At 48.2% G+C, this 20,024-nt stretch overlaps 1 long non-coding RNA gene across 1 annotated transcript; it reads left to right on the plus strand.

Moving 5' to 3' along the window:
* Positions 1-10,379: 10,379 nt before the first annotated feature.
* Positions 10,380-12,707, plus strand: LOC133373253 (uncharacterized). The gene is made up of 3 exons (XR_009759634.1): positions 10,380-10,460; positions 10,594-11,919; positions 12,300-12,707. It is a non-coding gene; the product is annotated as an uncharacterized LOC133373253 (long non-coding RNA).
* Positions 12,708-20,024: the final 7,317 nt, after the last annotated feature.

Below are 20,024 nucleotides of genomic sequence, written 5' to 3' on the forward strand. Positions count from 1 at the left end.
GAAAGAGGAGACACCTTGCCTTTGCTCTCTCACCTGAAGCATGAGGGCAACAACCATGCTTGGTCTTTGAGCCTCCAACTTACTTAGCTAGAACTCTACTGCCTTTCCTTGCAACTGTGTGTTTCCATAAATGAAGTCGTTTTTCTTATTTTTAACCAAGTCTGAAGTCTAAGTGATTTTATAGCAGGATAAAACCCTGCTTCTTTACAGATAAATCACACACACACATTCTCAGTTCCACTGCCACTGCTATATCATAGCGTCTCTGCCATATCCAACATTCACCACCACCATTTGCTTATTGCTGTGACAGGAATCGCCAGAGTATCTCAACCTAGCTTATCAAAAGAGAGAGAGAGAAATGGATTTCACTGCAGGCATCCAGAAAAAAGCAGATATTGGTGGATGAGCAGTCTTTCTGGAGGTTGCTGTTCAGGTTACAGTTCCAGAGCAATCCCAGAACATGAGAACTTAGGAACCTGTCTTATTCTGAATCAGGCCATTGGTCTATCTAGCCCAGCATTGTCTACACTGGCAGGCAGCAGCTCTCCAGGAGGGTTTCAGGCAGGAGCTTTCCCAGCAGCCTTCCTAGAGATACCAGTGGATTGAACCTGGGACCTTTTTCATGCAAGGCTAGATGCCCTACCACTGACCAATGGCCTATCGACTTTTCCCCACATATTGGTGTATGTGAGACAGACAGACAGTCAGATGGTGGAAATGGAAATGTGAAGTGTGCTTCTTAGTTCTAAATATGCACATTTCTGCAAAAGGACGGAGGACGAATTTCCCTGGCCCTAAACTCCATCTCTCCCTTCAGCTCCCAAGCCGGTTCCAAGATCTTGGATGGTGTTTGAGTCGCTGGTTGAGAGCAAAAGAAACAGCTACAGAGCAGACACGTGTAACAGTCTCATGACATTCTCTCACTTTCTAGCTCTCCCTTCCAGAAAGAACTGGAAGAGGGGTTGCTTAAGACTTGCCCCGTTAGCCTTTTCCTTCTCGATATTGCTCACAGCCCTTCTATGCAGGCTCTTTTCACCCCGCGTGGCTGCAAAAACAGCTTGGGAGGGAAGGAATGGCCACGAGGAAAGAGTTAGGCACCCCCTCCCCTCCAGCCACCCCTGACTTAAAACCCCTTCCTTTAACCCTCGCCTTCCATTTTTGAAAAAGAGTCAGGACAGAGAGTCCTCTCCTGTCCAGGCGTCGGGCGTGTAACGTCGAAGTTGTCCCTCGAAATTCTTGGGGATGTTGGATTCTTCCCTGCGCCTCAATACCACGGCTTCTCCCCGAAGATCGTAGCAACACGTGGTGGTCCACCTTCCGGAGGAGGGGGGTTGTCCTCATTTTGGAAACCCGGAAATGTGCATTTGTACTCCAGAACCTCAGATTTCCAACCCCCTGAAAATTCCCTCTGGGACAAGTCCTCTTTTGTGTTTCCGGGTTGTAGTTACACAACTTCCCGGCGTTCTTTTGATTACCCGAACACACACACACCCTCCTTTTCTTAAGGACATTAGCTTGATTCAGCAAATGGCACCAATATTATAGACAGAGAAAAATGAGCTAAGCCAAAAGACAATACACTTTAAGGGTGTCTCTAAACCTCCGTGGCTTCATTGTCGTTTAACTGAAAGAATGATGAAAAAAAATAGATATTTACCCTCCACCAGCCCCAAAAGAAAAAAATGAAGGGGAGACGAAGGTATGAGCTTATGGAATCCTTAGCACGAGCGATAGAACGACTTCAGCACCCTGGTCAGCTCCCAAATGCTCTACTAGAAGAAAGGAAAGGGAGTAGGCCGGATCTGTCCATTCTCGGACCCCCCCCCTCCTCAGAAAGATATTTGGGAGGGGGGAGATGCCCCTGCCTCCTCCTCTTAGGGGCAGTGAGGAGTGGGATATTTCTTTATTTCTTTTAAGGCGCACGATATTATTGTCAGTCAGGCGAGGAAACTCAGGTATTTATATACCGGCAGTGCGCCGGCAGTGTTCAGCTGTGATGGAAAGGAATAATAATTATTAGATCTATTTCAGATTAAGGCTTCACGACAAACAAAAGATTTAAATTACAGACCGGTGAGGCGTGTGTGCACGTTTCTTTACGAGTCTGCTTTGGTTAGGATTCATTCCCCGGCTAGCTTAAAGGCTACAGTAAATATTTTGAGTAGGAAAGCTGTGTTTCTGAATATAATAATAAAATATATTATTATCGTTAATAATAATGGCATGATCCAAAAGAAAGTTGTCCTGCACAGGGTCACTTGAAATTACCTGGACTTTCCCCACTGGAAATGATTGTTGTTGTAATTTCCTTTAGGACAGATGGCATATTTTTTAAAAAATCTAGATTTTTGCTAGCTGGTTGCTATAGTTTTCTAAAGGAGACAATACACTACCATCTGAAAAGAGCGGCTTTTAAAAAAATATTTTGCTATCTCAGATAAATTTAGCCTCATTTTTATGGGTACAAAATTCGTTGGAGTTTTTGGTGGGATTTAGTGTGGTTTTTGTGTTTTTATTATTATTAAAAAGGGGAGTTGCTCTTTTCTTTTTTTAACAATGGGAAAATGGAGGAAAGAACAAGAGGCACCCAGGAGACAAACACATGAGGATGGGAGGTGAAACTTCTTTCGGATATTAAGCGTGAAAATGTGAGGTGCTCTTGATGCGCTTCTTAAACTGAAAAACCGCTTCGCTCTGCTATGAGACTTCTCGCGGGCTCTGGGGAACGAACGCGACTCTCCCTGGTTGCTTGCAGCGCTCCATCTAGATAAATTAAAGGCTGCGATCCTATGCGCACTTGCATGGGAGCAAGCCCCGTTGAACGCCTTGGGTTTTATTGCTGAGTAAAGCGCAGACCCTGGCTGAGCGCTCTCAACCTCCCACCAGAGAACCAAAGTCGCGTGGAATGAAGAGTAGAGAATTGCAGCCCCTAACCTCTCCCCTCACAGGCACGCATGTAGGCACATGCACACACACCCCTCCTCAAAGCCGTTTCCTCTGGCAGAACCAGGGAAGCTCTGACCTCCCCATTATATTGGGCAGGAGGGGAGAAAAGAGTCGCCCCACTGGTCCACCTAGCCCGGTCTCGCCGACTCTGACTGGCAGCTGCTCTTCAGAGTCTAAGGCAGAAATCTATCCCAGCTGTTCCACCCAGGATCTCCTATTGGTTACTGGTGGACCCTAGGACCGTCTGCATGGGCAAAGCATGCGCTCTATCCCTTTGGAGAAAGCGAGAGAGAGACCGAGAGAGACTTCAGTTAAAACCCAGCAATGCAGCCAGAAGGTCAGTGTCTTCCCTTCTGGGCTGCCTTGCGGGGTTTCCAGGGGGGGGGGGCTGAGATGAGCGGCGGACATCACTTCCTCCATCTGGACTGCTCAACAGCCCGCCACCCCTCCCGTGTCATAAACCCCGCAAACCACACAAAGCAGCCTCATAGGATGAGCCTCTCTCCACGCACCCACCCTCAGCCCCTTAACTTTAGGAGGTGAAAGTTCCATCTGCGCAGCGGGGGGGAGGGAATGCAGAAGACCACTCCTTCTCCTCCTCGACACCCTCTTTGCGGATTCGCCGGGGGGGGAGCAACTGCCTGGCTCAGCCAGCCCTCCCCCCCACCTCACCCACCTGCTGGGAAGCCGGTGAGTTGTCGGTTACGGATTCCCCTTTTCGCACCTTCTAAACAAAGGCGACCCAGGGCACCGCAGCGCCGGATCAACAACACGCAGTCATTGGGGGGAACCCGGGAGTGAGAACCAGAAGGAGATTTCCCTTCCACATACCCAACCCTAGCCCGTTTTCTCCACCCACACCCCGCTCTGGCAACTCAGAATATTCCGAGGGCAATTCATCTCACTTGCCATAGCAGCAGCGTATATATCTTGCCCAAGGCTCGTTGCAGTGAACAAGGAAAACTGAGCAGCTTCCCTTCTTCCAATGATGGTTTCCCGGGGCTGGCGTGCACGAGAGGGCCTTTTCCGTGGTGTCCCCAGATCTATGGAACTCTTGACCCAGTGAGGTACGATTGCCGCCCTTCGATTCAGAATTTGATAAATTAGATAGATAGATAGATAGATAGATAGATAGATAGATAGATAGATAGATAGATAGATAGATAGATAGATAGATAGATAGATAGATAGATAGATAGATAGATAGATAGATAGATAGATAGATAGATAGATAGATAGATAGATAGATAGATAGATAGATAGATAGATAGATAGATAGATAGATAGATAGATAGATAGATAGATAGATAGATAGATTCCAGCTTCCTGATGGTTGTATGATGATGCTGTTGACATTATTTTATTTATGTATTTATTACATCTCTATCCCACCTTTCCTCCAAGGAACTGAAGGTGGCACACCTGGTTAGCCTCCTTCTCTGTTTTTATCCTCTCAACAGAGGGAGGTTAGTTTGAGAGATTGTGACAGGCCCAATTGCTGAGTGGGGATTTGAACCCTGGTCTCCCATGGTCCTAGTCTAACACTAACTGCTACACCACACTGGTTATTTTATTATTAGCTGAGCAGGGGAAGGGCTCTAACACAGGGGTACAGAGATGGCTTTGCATGTAGAAGGTCCCAGATCAATCCCCGGCTTCTCCAGTTTGGTTCTGGAAAAGTCTCTGCAACTTGGGAGAGTCGCTGCCAATCAGAGTAGGCAATACTGAGCTAGATGAGCCACAACAGTCTGACTCAAAGCAAGTCAGTTTCCTGTAATGATACCGGTTTGTCTGCTGCCCATCGGTTGAGCGTTAAGTAGCAGTTTGGGTTTCATTATCTATTTTTTTTATTGTTGAACGAGGCTTAAAAACATTCCAATAAAAAAATAAAAAATAAAAAGAGCTGTGATGGGTGACATCAAGGATCTATCAAGTCCAGCACTCTCTCCAGCTTGCAGCTGTGGCCAGCCCATCAGATGCCTCCCCAGAAGCCAGACATGAAGGAAACGGCTGCTGTTTATTAGTTATTATTTATTTATTATTTGATTTATATCTCGCCCTTCCTCCCAGTAGGAGCCCAGGGCAGCAAACAAAAGCACTAAAACACTTTAAAACATCATAAAAACAGACTTTAAAATACATTAAAACAAAAGCTTTCAAGCCATCTTTAAAAAAAAAAGATTTAGAAACATATTTAAAAGCAATTCCAACATAGACACAGACTGGGATAAGGTCTCAACTTAAAAGGCTTGTTGAAAGAGGAAGGTCTTCAATAGGCACCAAAAAGATAACAGAGATGGCACCTGTCTAATATTTAAGGGGAGGGAATTTCACAGGGTAAGTGCCACCACACTAAAGGTCCATTTCCTATGTTATGCAGAATGGACCCCCTGATAAGATGATATCTGCAGGAGGCCCTCAGCTGCAGAGTGCAGTGATCAACTGGGTATATAAGGGATAAGATGGTCTTTCAGGTATCCTGGTCCCAAGCTGTATAGGGCTTTGTACACCAAGACTAGAACCTTGAACTTGGCCTGGTAGCAAATGGGCAGCCAGTGCAATGCTTTCAGCAGCAGGGTGACATGTTGGCAATACCCTGCCCCAGTGAGCAGTCTCGCTGCCACATTTTGCACCAGCTGCAGCTTCCAGACCAACCTCAAGGGCAGCTCCACATAGAGCACATTACTGTAATCCAGCCTGGAGGTTACCAGTCCATGGACAACAGTGGTCAGGCTATCCCATTCCAGAAACGGCCGCAGCTATCTAACCAGCCGAAGCCACTGAGGTCACCTGGGACTCTAGTGACAAAGATGGACCCAGGAGCACCCCCAGACTACGGTCCTGCTCTTTCAGAGGGAGTACAACCCCATCCAAAGCAGGCAGCTGACCAATTATCTGAATTCGGGAACCAGCAACACAGCGTCTCCGTCTTGCTAGAATTCAGACTCAGTTTATTGGCCCCCATCCAGCCCACCACTGGACTTCACTAGGAAGTGGTCTAACCATGACAATGGGGTGACATCCACCACCACCCATCTCCAGACCACCCCTTCCTCCATCTGGAGCAAAAACTAAATTGAGGGTGTCCTATGCAATGGGCCAGTGACTACTTGAGACGGCCCCATGGTCATCATGGAGGCCATGAAGTCCCAAGCCGGAACACTAGAGGCAGCCTCAGCATGGACATTGAAATCAGCCAGCACTATCATTCTGGAGTCCTCCAATACCACAGCTGAGATGGCCTCAGCCAGCTCAGTCAGAGAAGCTGCCAGGCAGCAGGGTGGACGGTACACCAGCAGCAGCCCTAGTTTACTGTCTCCTTAGCCCGACACCAGGTACAGGCCCTCACAGCCAGCTCCAAGATAAAGTGGTTTCCTGGTGACAGAGATGGAAGTTCTGTAGACCACAGCAACTCCTCCCCCCTCCCATCCCTGCAGCCTGTGCTGGTGTTGCACCGAGTATCCAGGTGGGCAAAGCTGGGTTAGATCAACTCCTCCCAGCTCACTCACCCAGGTCTCGGCAATGCACACCAAATCAGCACCTTCATCCACGATCAAATCATGGATGAGTGTGGTCTTATTGTGTACCGATCTGGTGTTAAACAGTACACACAGGCCAGTGGGCACAGTAGATGAGCAACGAGGAATCCATCCATGAGAGGAGTGGCAGCAAGGAACAAGGCGTAGAGAGCCTTGCCCTCATCTTCTATGGTAATTCACCACCTCCCCATGGCTATTCTTCCCTCTACCCGTGATCACCAACACGGTGATGCTGTTGGCCTGTTCCCCACAGCAGGTAGGCTACTTCTGATCATGGAGGATCACCTAGCACCGGCAGCTTAAGAACACAAGAAAAGAAAAAGAACACAAGAAGATCTTGGTGCTGGAACGGGGGTGAGTGGCAAGGTAGGTACTACGCTGGACTTTCATGACATCCAGACTCACTACTGATCTTGGCCATCGGATGCCCTCCCCCATAGCCTTCTAAAACCAGCAGTTAAAAAAAAACCTAATAAAAGGATGTCATTCCAGCATCCTGATTCCAAGCGTGGTCAGCCAAAAATGTCTGAAGCAAGGCCAAAGGATAAAATCCTCCCCCGAATTGTAGCCCCAGGCCAGAACTTCTTTATTAGTTAGTTAGTTAAGTAAGTAAGTAATTGTGCCAAGTTTACGGGAGAAGAGAGGATACCTCTGGGTATATGCAGAGCATGTTTTTTCATTTGTGATCAAGAATCAGGGGGTTCAGAGTTAAGGAAAACTTCCAGGCAGATAACGGCCTAGGCACCTGTTTGGTAATTAAGAATTGTCCTTCCTCCCTTGGAAAGCCAAAGTATTTTGGATAGGGGCTGCCCCTTCAGATCTGGAGATTTCCAGCCAAGTTGGAAGGGCCCCTTTAAACTCAAGCTCAACCTAAAATTGAAAAAGCAAAGGGAATGCATGACTTTGTTGTAGTTGTTGGAAGTCGGGCAAGAGCAACTCCTGTTTTGTTCTTTTGTTTATGTTCCAGAAGGGAGATAGAGCTAGGGTCCTCCAGATGGCTAGGCTTGACTACCTTTACCTGTGATGTTCTGACTGACTTCCTTCCGTTGAAGCTTGTCTGCCCCTCCTCCTTCCGCCCGAGGAGAGAGGAGACATCTTTGTCTCTGCTCCCTCTCTTCTGAGCCATGAGGGCAACTCCCGCGTCTGGTCATTGAGCCTCCAACTTAGTGAGTTAGAACTAGGTATGCCTTTCCTATCTACTATGTATTTCTATAAATAAAGTCGCTTTTCTTATTTTACTAAGTCTTATGTCTCGGTGATCCTAATGTAGGGTAAAAGCCTGCTACTTAGGTAAACGCACACACTGGCAGACACGCATTTCAGACCAGCTGACGATCTCTGCTCATTTATACAAATTTACATAACAGTAGTTATTTTTAATCATTGTTGCAATCAAGCGATCAGTCATTTATTTGTTGAAAAGCAAACTTCAGCACAATTATACTTACAACAACAGAATTAAAAGTCACCTCTTTTTCGTGCAAAGGGATTTGCGCGTTTGATGTGCAGGCTTAGTACACAAATCCGTTCCATTCTTTATAAGAACCCTCACTCAGCGTGTGATTCTGAGTTGGCCATTTCCATAGGAGCTGTTTGTGTTTTGTATTGTTTGAAAGGGGGGTCATATTGGGCGGAAAGACAGAGGGAAAGATATCCTACATCATCACATAACGCCCCTTATTATTCAGGGTCGCTCTTTCAGAGTTTCCTTCGCCTTCCTGTTTTGCCGCGTTGGAATTTGCCTATAGACTTTCGTCAACAAGGACCGGGAGTTTAGCAAATAGCCTTACTCTGGACAGGGACGAAGAAGAATCTTTTGGCTATTTTTTTTTCCCCACATACAAAAAGCCAACTCGCGCGAGAGCTGAAACTTCGGATCCAATCCAAGGGAGGTAGCGCGCACCGAGTTAGCAGCAAATTCAATTATGGAGGCGATCGTGATAAGCTCCTGGCCCTCATGGGCACAGGTCAGTTCTGTTTGATTCGGGGGTCTGTTGGAAAGGCTCCAGTGAAAGTCAAACGGAAAAGTTTCTTGCCTCCGCAAATTCAGACTTTTGGACGATCCAGTCCTCCGATGGGTTCACAGGAACATCATAGAAACACATCATCCTGCATGACCCCTCCCCCCAAAAAACTACAACACGTTGCTCCCAGGATCCGGTCCCATTTCCATTATTTTCCCATGTTACTGGAACAGGTTCAGAGGAGAGCAACAAGGATGATCATGGGACTGGAAACAAAGCCCTATGAGGACAGACTGCAAGCACTGGGCATGTTTAGCCTTGAGAGAAGACTGAAGAGAGAGATGATAGCACTCTTCAAGTACATGAAAGGTTGCCACACAGAGGAGTGCCAGGATCTCTTCTCCGTTGTCAATGGAACCAATGACCTAGGTGATGGGCTGTCCAGCGCTGGAGGCATTCAAGAGGCAGCTGCCTGTGGGTATGCTTTAAATTGGATTCCTACGCTGAGCAGGGGATTGTACTGGGTGGCCTTATAGACCCCTTCCAACTCTACTATTCAATTATTCTACTGGCCAGGGACTAAACTGGAGAGTGGGCTGCCTCAGAGGGGAAGAAGAGTCCTGCTGGATCAGGACAGCAGCCCATCTAGTCCAACATCCTGTTCTCACAGTGACCAACCAGATGCATGCGGGAAGCCCTAAAAGCAAGACACGAGCACAAGAGCACTCGGTCCTGTCAGGGAGCAAGAGAAAGAGCTTGATCACCCACCATTCCCAGTGGAAGCCTTGATGCCCCAGTTATCTCAGTGTTGGAAGTGGGGCAAGAGCAACTCCTGTTTTGTTCTTTTGTTTATGTTCCAGAAGGGAGACACAGTTCGGGTCCTCCAGATGGATAGCCTTTGTTTACCTTTACCTGTGATGCTCTGACTGACTTCCTTCTGTTGAAGCTTATCTGCCCCTCCTTCTGCCTTTTCCACTCTTCTCTTCTCCGACTGTCCGGGAGAGAGGAGACACCTCTTGTCTCTGCTCTCTCTCTCCTAGCCATGAGGCCAACTCCCACGCCTGGGTGTTGCGCCTCCAACTTAGTTAGTTAGTTAGAACTAGGTATGCCTTTCTATCTACTATGTATTTCTATAAATAAAGTAGCTTTTCTTATTTTACTAAGTCTCAAGTCTCAGTGATCCTGATGCAGGGTAAAAGCATGCTTTCTTAAGTAAACGTACACACATGCTGGCACACTCACATTTCAGACCACTGTTACTCTCTGCTGTGCTGCTTAAACTAATTTAGCATCAACAACAATTAAAATTAGCGCCCTCCCTCCGTGGTGTTGGAAGTCAGAGTCTGCTGCTTCTGCTGTCTCCAGGCAGATAATGGTGATCAGTTGCAACCCCATAACACTCTTTGTCCAATCCACCCGGCACTACTGAGAATCGGATGCGGGTGGAGGGGAACTGTGTTTTCCCCAACTTGTCAGTAATGTTTGTGAACATTCTAAGCAGCTCCAATGACGATGAGTTCCAACAGTGGGCGTGGTCATGCTTACGGGTTAATTAACACGAAGTAGAAGGGTGGAGCCCCTGCTTGCTCTGCCTCTGCCTCTCTCTAACCTGGAGGAAAATGAAGGGGGGTAGGGGGACGGACTCTAACGCTCAGTATGGTATGGCTGACCACAGACTATTCCGTTTACATTACCTCCCAAGCATCCACGACTCAACAGGAAACAGCAATGAACAGATTTAAACCGGAACTTGTCTGTAATGACAAGAAATAACTGTAGAACATGAAGTAGGCGTAGGGTGGAGGAAAGAGTGTCTCTAAGCATGTGCAGAAGCCTAACCATCTCCTGACCAGCTCCATCTCTTTAAAAAAAGTGTTTGGCATTCAGTTTCCACCTGCTGTGGGTGTCTTTCATTTCCGGGTCAAAGGGCGTGATTCCCAGGGTTCCAAGCACTAAAAGCATTTATCTGGATGTTAAACTCATTTGCTCCAATAGAAATCACTGCCAGGTAGGCTATATATTTAACTTTGTTTTAAAGTGTTTTTAACGTTTTTCTTTGTAGCCCTGGGCTTCTACTGCGAGGAAGGGTGGGATGATTATTATTAATGATAACAATAATAATTTTGCCTACTTTTTTTCAGGAGACAGATGGAGGACAGACTTTTGTTATGGAGTGGTGGCATAATATACGGTTTGGAAATATGCATGGGCAACATTTCATCCACACGCTGACCTCCCTCCAGTCTCGTACAAGGATCTAGTTCTCATGGATGTTTCCGGGCTATACCACTTCAGAATGGGGGAGCTGACGGCCACTGCCCCTCAGTAAGATAACAAAATGCTTCTCTCAGTGCCACTGCAACAGATCCTTCTGTAAAGAAAATTGGCGTTTCAAGCAGACGGCTAGGTCTGAATCTTTCTCCCTGACACACAGACACAGAGAGCCTGAACGGACATGTTCCAGCTGTCTGTCCCCTCCTTTTGCCTCATGCCTAGAAACAGGTCCCCGGTTTTTGATCTGGAGTAAGGCATTCACACGCGCACATCACTGCTTCACTGCTGCCCTGACAAACGTACATGTGTGAGCCCGCCCTAAACTAAGGGGAGTTTTTTTTCCCCAGAGACTGACCTGGACAAGCTAGCAGCACTTTAATACCCATAGCGGCTACCAAATGGAGACACGCTCCACACACACAGTTCCCCGCCGGATGATGCACATGACCAGTTTCTCCCCCCAGTCCCCTCCGCTTGTAAGCAAAGTCCCCCCCCCGTCGATCAAGGTTGGCCCGTCTGAAATCAATCCTGATTCTATTGCTGCTTTTAAAAAAAGGGAAAAAAGAAATCATTTTCAACCCCTCAAGGCGTGAGCGGCTGTGGGTTCGAGACTGACTTCTGCTCTTTAAAAAAACAAAAAACCGCTGAGGATTCTCTGGATTCCATCCTTGTCTTCCAAGGCGGGTCCTTGTTCAGGTGCGGCGTTTCTTCGAGGGCGCACTACTGATTTTCTTCCACCTCCCTCCTCCTTTCCCTCCAAGGCGACTGCAGCTCAGTCTGTGCAGCTCAGAGAAAAGCGGGGAGGGGGAGAGGAGGAAGGATTTGGAAAGGGGGAGGAGTGGAAGCGGAGGAGCACTCTTCTTCTTCAGCGAGGCTTCCACGTCCACCGAGCTGCCCGTTTTATTTTCCTTGGGTGGGTAGGTAGAATGCCTCTTTAATGACACAATTAATTAGCAGGGTTCCATAAACTCGGCCCGCCTGCGCGGTCTCTCTCTCTCTCTGTCTGTCTCTGTCTCTCTCTCACACGCACCCATACACGCACCCATACACGCACCCCTGCTCTGTTTCTAGCGAACTTGAGGGGAAAAGGAAGGGGCAGCTCACTGGATCCACGCCCGCAGGTCAATTGCGCGAGGAGGAGGAGGAGGAGCAGGAGGGAGAGAACCGGAAGGCCACACAGTTTGCAGGCCAAGGTAGGAAAACTGGCGTGGTAGCCCTCCCCAAGCTTCACGGAACAGAGCACGTGGGAACCTGGGCCAGAGGGCATACACGCGCCCCTGCTTGATGCGCGTACTTGGAAATCGCGCTCCAACTCAGAAATACAAACAAAACAGACGTTGACGTTGTAGCAGCCGGCGACACAGCCTGATAACCCGACCCTAAGAGATGGGGAGAGCGATTTCAGAAGCATTTACTGTCCGGCTGTTCTGAAATACAATACCTGAACTCCATTTAGGAATTCAGTATTCGTGCCCAAGGTAGATGATGATGATAATGATTAATAATTATCATAATAGTTCCTGTTGCTTTCTTCAAATTTCTAAATCAGCCTATTCTTCTCTCACTCTTGTAGCACTCTTCGGTGTTGATGAGGGGATCACACGAGCAGTTCCTATCGCTTCGCTGACTAACAGCTGACGGCCTCACGCGATTCCTTTTGAAATGTTCTCTAGCGGCGGTGGTTGTTTTCGGTAAAGTGTCGGCGGCTGAGTAGATGTGTAAATACCGGGGAGTGGGAGGTTGGATTTCGCGTGTATTTGAGGGGATGGGATGGGAAAAGAAAGGATGAGATCCGCGGTGTTGGATCTGAGCAGGCACATTCACACGTGCGAATCAGCGCTGGCTGTTTGTTGGGTTCGGCAATCGTCCTGTGATGAATCCGGATGTCTGAACCAGACCCTACAAAGGCCGGAGTGTATATGATGCGGGGAAATGACATTTTAAAATGATATTATTTAACAGAGGCCGAGATTCTTTGCGTGCGCTGGTGGGTCGCCCCTAAGGGAAAGCATGTGGGGGGGGCGGAGAGAGAGGGAGAGATGGGGGGTATTGTTTATTCGGAGGCGATAGACGCGAGAGGTTTATATCATTTGTTTCAGAGCCAGGGAAAGTCCCAAGTAAGGTCTCCAGGGCGCAACCTCAGGACAGGTCTCCTGCGCAAGAAATGGGGTCTGCATTGCTTTGGCGCAGCGCCTCTCTCTTCACGCAGGGGCCTTGCGCATAAGATTTCGCCCCACATTTAGAGAGGGAGTTCCCTTCCCTACCTCCGAGGTGTCCTATTGTTCGCGGAGGGCAGCGTGTGAAAGTGTGTGAATGAACCCTTTTGCTTTCTTTAAATTTTAATTTATCTCTCTTGCCCTCCCCCCCTTTTTTTAAAAATAATAATAATGGTGACGTTTCCAGCTGCCTGCCTCTCTTTTATTTCCTTCAGTCTTCCTTTTCTTTTTAACCTTGGTACTAATTTCGGACGGATCCCCTTAAAGGCGCCCGCGATGCATTCAGACGCCGCTGGACTTTCTGTAGGGTAGGTTATATTTACACCCAAAACAAAATAATTACACTTTTGTGGGAGAGAGAAAGCGGGTGATTAGAGCTGTTGCTCTTTGCAGCAAAACGCTTTCGCGGCGGTACACCAGTACAATTTTTCACGGCTGACTGAAATCAAAGGGAGGCAGTAATGAATCCGGCGAGCAATTTAAATTTACAATTTGTAACGCAGCCACTCAGAAAGAGCCCCACAGCCCAACCCTGAGAAGCTTGCTGGGCTTGGTGTGGTTGTTTAACGTTAAAAAAAAATCTATCCTTTCAACTTGTTTTCTTTTTTTCACTCAGCTTTTATTTTTCCCCAAAGGAGATTTTAATGAGAAAAACCAAGAATGTTGCACACGCGAACACGCTCATCGTCGGTCCGAACCGTTCCTTTGTTGCCCTTTTCTCAAAACCGGTAGCCACCTTGTGCGGAAAGAAGCACATTCCAAACGCGTGCGCGCGTGTGTATGAATTAAACGCGCGATCCTGGCAAGGTTAATCATTTTTAAGGCTGCCGCCTCCTCAGAACGAATAACTGGACTCCCGGGGACTTCCTCCCAAGAGGTGGAGGAAATGCAATCTGGATTTTATTTATAGTTAGAAAATGTCTTGCCCATCTTTCTAAAGTGGGGGCGGGGGGGGACCTTTAAGCACAAGGCCGCTTAGGGAAAAGCAGTGATGTAGTGGGAATTCAGAGGTTCCCTTCATGGTAGTCACAGCCACGTCCCACCATTTTTTGCTGTTGTGTTGAGAATGAGATCCTTGTTAATGCCGTCTCTAGCAACAACAGACGTCCCTAGGAGCTAATAAGCTTTCAAAGAGAGTGTTAGCTACTGAAAAGAGTCGTCTCACCTCCTTTCACTCCGATTGGCTCCAAACAGCAGGAAAGGGCAAGGAAGCAGGTTAGAAGACTCTTATCAGTAGCTAACATGCTCCCTTTTCATGGTGATTGGCTCACCGGATGCTGGAGACATAGGGACCCTGCTCCCCAAAAAGTAAGGGGTCTAAGACCCCCTGAGACCCTGGACAGCAACACCCCTGGGGCAAAGGCCCTTCGGAGTTGAAAACGCTGCCGGGGATTGCTTCTGCAGCGCTGCAGAGCTGAGTGCACATTTACTCAGGTGTAAGTCATAGCAACCTGGGAAGTTGCCTTTCACCGACTCAGGCCATTGGTCCCTCTAGCTCGGCATTGTCCACACTGACTGGCAGCAGCTGTCCAGGGTTTTCAGGCAGGAGTCTCTCCCAGCCCTACCTAGAAATGTCGGAGACTGAACCTGAGACCTTTTTCATACGGGGCAGGGCTCCGCGGCCGACATACAGGTCCACTTGCGCTCGCCAAAGCACCGTGCAAATAAGTAAGCAAGCATGTATTCACTGAACAGAAGCCCTTTGCAGCCTAGCTGCAGCTTCTTGCTTTTTGGGAGGGGGGTTAGATTCCATGCCTTACCTCCACACATTGCGGGACTCTATCTCCCATCAGCCCTGACCACTGGCTACCGGGGCTGATGGAGGCGGGAGTCCCAGCTACAACTGGAGGGCCACGCCTTCCTCGTCCGTGATATATGGCTTTGAGACCCCCAGCCCCCCCCCACACACACACCTTCCCCCTCCCTCCTTTTCTCCCATATGTGTGTTTTAAACAACGCCTAAAGGGGGAGTTAAGGCTGCCATGGGGAGGGAGGAATAATTTGGAGTATCAACAACAACAACAAAAGAAAGCCAGTCGTCGAAGAGATGCCGAAGAGTTAGGTAATTAATTACAAAACTCGGGGGGGGAGGGATACGCAGAGCGCAGCCTTACAAATGCCACAGAGCTTAAGTGATTGCAAACAGCTGATTGTCGTGTTTGGCATTTCCCTGTTTCCTTTCTCCCTCTGCCGTCTGTTGCGCTGCAATGTTGATACACCTTACTCTCTTCAAAGGGGCGCTTTGCTGCTTCTTTTGCTTTCTCGTGCCTTTTTTTATAGTATAGTAAATTCCATCAACTGCGCGCGTCTCTTAATACTGTCACCGCCCCAGCTGCCAGCGCGCAGTCGCTTTATGAGCTAAGCAGAGAGAGAGAGGGTGGCGGGCTTGCTTGGCTCTCTCTCACCATCTGCTCCGGCGCGCTTCTGACCCCGGAATAGGCCTAGCGGGGCGGGGGGGGCGGTGAAGGAAGAGCTGGAGACGACAGTCTGTGTGTGCTGGACGGGTGGGGGAGTGGGGGGGGGTCTACTGTAGTGCAGTTTGGGGAATGGAAACAAAAAGATTTCCATCTCTCTCTCTTCCCCTTCCCCCCCTCCTCTCTCTCTCTTCCCAGTGCAGTAAAAGAGAGAAGGGGGTGAAAAGAGCTGAAAATCTGGGAGGGTAGGGGGTGTTCTAATGCAGTACAATTTGGGGGATGGAAGCGCAAAAGATCTCAATTTCTTTCTCTCTCTCTCTCCCACCCCTTCTCACTCACACACTCGTCTTTCTCCCCCGTCCATTAAAACGGGGAATAGAGGTGAAGATTTGGGTGGATGGGTTGTTTTCTAAACTAGTACTGCTGAGGGAATGGAAGCAAAAAAAATCTCAATTTCTTTCTCTCTCTCTGTCTCCACACACACACACTCACACATCCCTCTTTCTCCCCAGTCCCTTAAAATGGGAAAGGGGGGGGAGAGCTGAAGATTTGTGGGTGGGTGAGTGGGTGTGGAAGGATTTCTAATGTAATACAGTTAGGAGAACGGAGGCGAAAAAAATTTCAATTTGTTTCTCTCTCGCACCCCTCTCACCCACAGGCGCATGCACCCCTCTTTCTTCTCAGAGCATGAAAATAAGGAAGAGGGGTGAAAAGCATATCCATCCTGAATGTGGGAGAAATAAAAGGGTGGGAGAAAGAGTTATCTCTTTTTGCCAGGTGCTGAGGGGAAGGGAAAGTATCGATCCTGGGGATTATCAGTTCGGATATATATGTTTATATATATGCCCGGCGATGTGTAAGGAACCGTCGCGGGAGCTGGGGCGGGGGAGGAAGACCACTGAAGTTTCGCCCCGATATAGATTTTTGAAGAGCCGAAAGGAAGACAGAGGACGTGGATCCTTACTCGCTTCAGAATGAGCGAGGCGTTCTTTTCAATTCCATTCTACTCTATCCAACCGGGATGTGAGGCCTCCATTGCACGGTGGCTGCGATCCTAGCCACAGAGAGACTTGCTTTGGAGCAAGCGCGATTAGCATTGCAATGTAAACAATAAATAAAAGAAATCAGAGTTGTGGTTTCCACCCACCCACCCTTCGGTTGACGCCAAGGAAAAAAATCGGATTTGTAAGGGTTGGATGAAAGCGGCAAGAAGGCCCCATAAATTTAAAATAATTTAGAGAAGATTACTGCGGTAAGAAACACATAGGTTGGAGAGCTATTGACGATGCGTGGAAGGAGGAAGGTTGGGTTATTTTACGCATTCATATACGCATGGATAGCAACTCCGTATCTTCCCAACAATAATAACTCCCTATAAGTTCTCTAGGTAAGGCTTTATTCTTTTAAAACTGCGCAGAAGGGCAAACTAGAATCGCTATCCTTATCACCGACCGTGAAAGGGGGGGGGGAATCCGCTAATTTTCAGCCATGTGGACTGCAGCCCAAACCCGCCTCTGTTTACAGAATCGGGTCTGGAGGTCTTGATCCTGCCTCGCTTCTCTTGGCTTCCTAGGTTTACGGGGAAGTGTGTGTGGGCGCCCGCGGCTGTGTGTCTGCACCCCGCGCGCCCCTACTCCTTAACAGCTACCCAACAGCCTAACCGACTGCGCGCAAGGCAATATTTCCGGGTTGTATGGATAGGTAAGGAACTTGCCCCCCCCCAAGCACACCAAAACAGAGGGGGGAATAAATAAAACCGCTGTCTTCTTCTCTTGAGCGCTTCCTCAGGGTCTAGTGAGACTCAACTCTTCCCGTGCAAGTAACAGAGAGTTGCCGTTTTTCAAAGCTTGAAAGAAAGACTTTTTAAAAAGAAAATGAATGGCAGTCCCACTGATATATTTCATCCAATAGAACATATGTGGAAGGCGTGGGGCGCAAGATGCCCTGGAATGGGTGTATAGCTAAAGGTGTTTGTTTTGTGCGTGCCCGTTAACAGACCTCTGCCCGGTGTTTTTCCCTTGCACGGATCTCTTTTCATTCTCCAAGTGAATCTGGTGACCCTCGATTCCTGCGTGGTCTTCCCTGGCCTCTTTAAGGTTCGAAAGGAACTTCACGCCTCTGAGAGCAGAACAGAGAGGGATATATTAACCCCCGCATTGAACAGCACCCAATATAGCCGGCAGATAGGACTTAGGTGAACTCCCCGTCTTCCATTTCAGCGTGCACGCGGTGTGTTATGCCTTCAATACGTGTTGGGGCGATCTTTTGTTTTTGTCTGGATAGTACAGCGCGCCGCATTTCCGTTTGGAATGGAAACCCTTTCATTCCCGTTTCGCCTGGAAAAGCTTTTGCCAGGACAAGGCATTGCACCCACCTTTGACAAAACACATTGGCACTGTGCTACATATTGGGGCGGGTGACGTTGGATCTCACACAGAGGCCTAGAGAAAACCGTCTAGCCTCTTCAGTCGAAGTACTTTGTCTTAAGTCGAATTTGCCCCCCCCCAAAAAAAAAGCCCAATCCTTTCCCTCCGACGCGGGAAGTTTCTCATTGAAACTGGCTGAAATTCTGGATCCCGGTACGCAATTACACACACACTTTTTTAAAAACAACAACACCCTCACTCTATATGAGCAAAGCAGGAAATGATTTCTACGTTTTTTAAAAATAATTGGATTGCCCAATTGAGCAATATTCCATTGTTTTTAGAGCTCTGCGTTCTGATCAAAGCCCAACGTAGGCTTGTTCCACAGCTTTGCTTTACTCTCTCTCACACACACACCGGAAACTAAAGTCCAGGCTGCAGACACACCGCACACCAGCCCTTTGTTTTGAACCGATTTTGCTGTGTTAAGTACAGGAAAGGCCATTTCATTTCCTTCACTCTTGCCATCCTCTACCGCCGCCACCCCACCCAAAAAAATGCCTCTCCGGTTCTCTTTGCTCCGACCAGAATTTGTCAATCGGTGTTTTCTCACACCCAGCGCAACCCCCCGACACACACACACACACACACACACACACACACACACACACACACACACACACACACCTTTTTTCCCGTTTTTGGCCAGTTTGGAAATTAGCCAATGGGCAATTCAACTGCCCTTTTCTTTTTAGCAAATAATCCGCTTCCGTTTGAACATGAGGGGAGGGGGAGTCTTCCTACCGTCGGGATGCAGCAAGGGCTTCTTTTCCGCAGACTCCCCGCCTCCCATCCAGCTCACCTCCAGGGAAAGGGGTTTTCTTTGGGGAAGGGGCGACCCCCGTTTTCTTTCTTTCTTTTCAGAGGGGCTTTAGCCGAGAGTTCCATCGCCAAGGAAGGAAGGAAGGGGGAGTTATTTATTTCGGTTTCCCCCAGGTCTTCTTTGAAACTCTGCCTCTTTACACACGCACACACACTTCTGGTGTTGTCCTACAAATGGGGACAGAATTCTCTCTCCATTATCAGACTTAATGAAATGACTAACTCTGTATTTGGGGCCTGGCCCATTCAGGAGGGCTTTGTGAGACGCTTGTCAAACCCTCCCATTTTGAGAGAGCAAGGATTGCGGGGGGGGGGAGCGGAGTGAACCTTGTAAGTTAATCTCTCCTGGTCTTCCCCTATTGTCCCTGACCCTTGCATGACAAAAAAAAGAAGAGGGGGGAGAGAATGCTGAGCACTCTCTCCAAATTCCTAGGCAACAACTGCAGGAAGCTAACAATCCCCCATCTTCTCCTCCACAGACACACACACACTGCACAATTGCCCACTTACAAAGTCTGCGTAGACCGGGAATTAGAGAGAGCGAGAAGCTACCGGCGACACACTCACCAACCTTTCTGAAGAGCTGACCCACGCGGTGTTTCAAGGGGCCCTGCTCATAAGTAAGAGCGCGATACCGGGGAAAGTTGTCTCCAAGGAACGCTGGAGAAGTTAGCGAGGAAGCAAAGTGCTCGCATTCCTAACCAGGCAAAGCTCCACAGACATACGCGCACACTCACACACATCGAGTAAATGGCCAAGTTACTTTTTGAACCGTTATGTCGTCCTTGTTTTCCGCACTTCCCCCCAGCGCTTCGCTCTCCAGACAAGATTAAATCCACTTTGGACTCTTGTTTTGCGCAAAGATTCCTCTTTCTCCATATCTCCCACCGCGCGCATTCCTTGCTCCGACAATTTTCAAGACCTGGAATTAGAGGGGGGGGGCGAACTGATCGGCGAGGTTTTATTGTTATTATTAGCTTTATCATTATTATTGGGGGGGAAGGGAGAGAGAGAAACCTCAGAATTCCTGATCCTAATCTAATCTAATACAAAATAATATAATAACACGTACAGACTGCCATCTATCTGGCTTGATTTCCCGAGAAGATAGGAAGGAAGGGTCCCCAAAAGTTTTATTGTTGCTATTTATTGGCATTAGTATTATTAATTGGGGGAGGGGGAAAGAGACAGAAATCCCAGGGGTTGTATCTTAGTCCTCCTCAGAGTAGACCCGCTGAAAACAATAGCCATGACTACCGTAGGTCTGTTAATTTCAGTGGGTCTTCTCCAGGTACAACTGAGCTAGAGACAGCCCCAGGACGTTCTCCTTTTACAGAATTCGCGTTGGATAATATCATTTAATATTATCCATGACAGATTTCCAAATGACTGGCTTGATTTCCCGAGAAGGTTGGGCCGA

Source organism: Rhineura floridana, chromosome 19 (genome assembly GCF_030035675.1).
Source record: "Rhineura floridana isolate rRhiFlo1 chromosome 19, rRhiFlo1.hap2, whole genome shotgun sequence".
NCBI classification, from domain to species: Eukaryota; Metazoa; Chordata; class Lepidosauria; order Squamata; family Rhineuridae; genus Rhineura; species Rhineura floridana.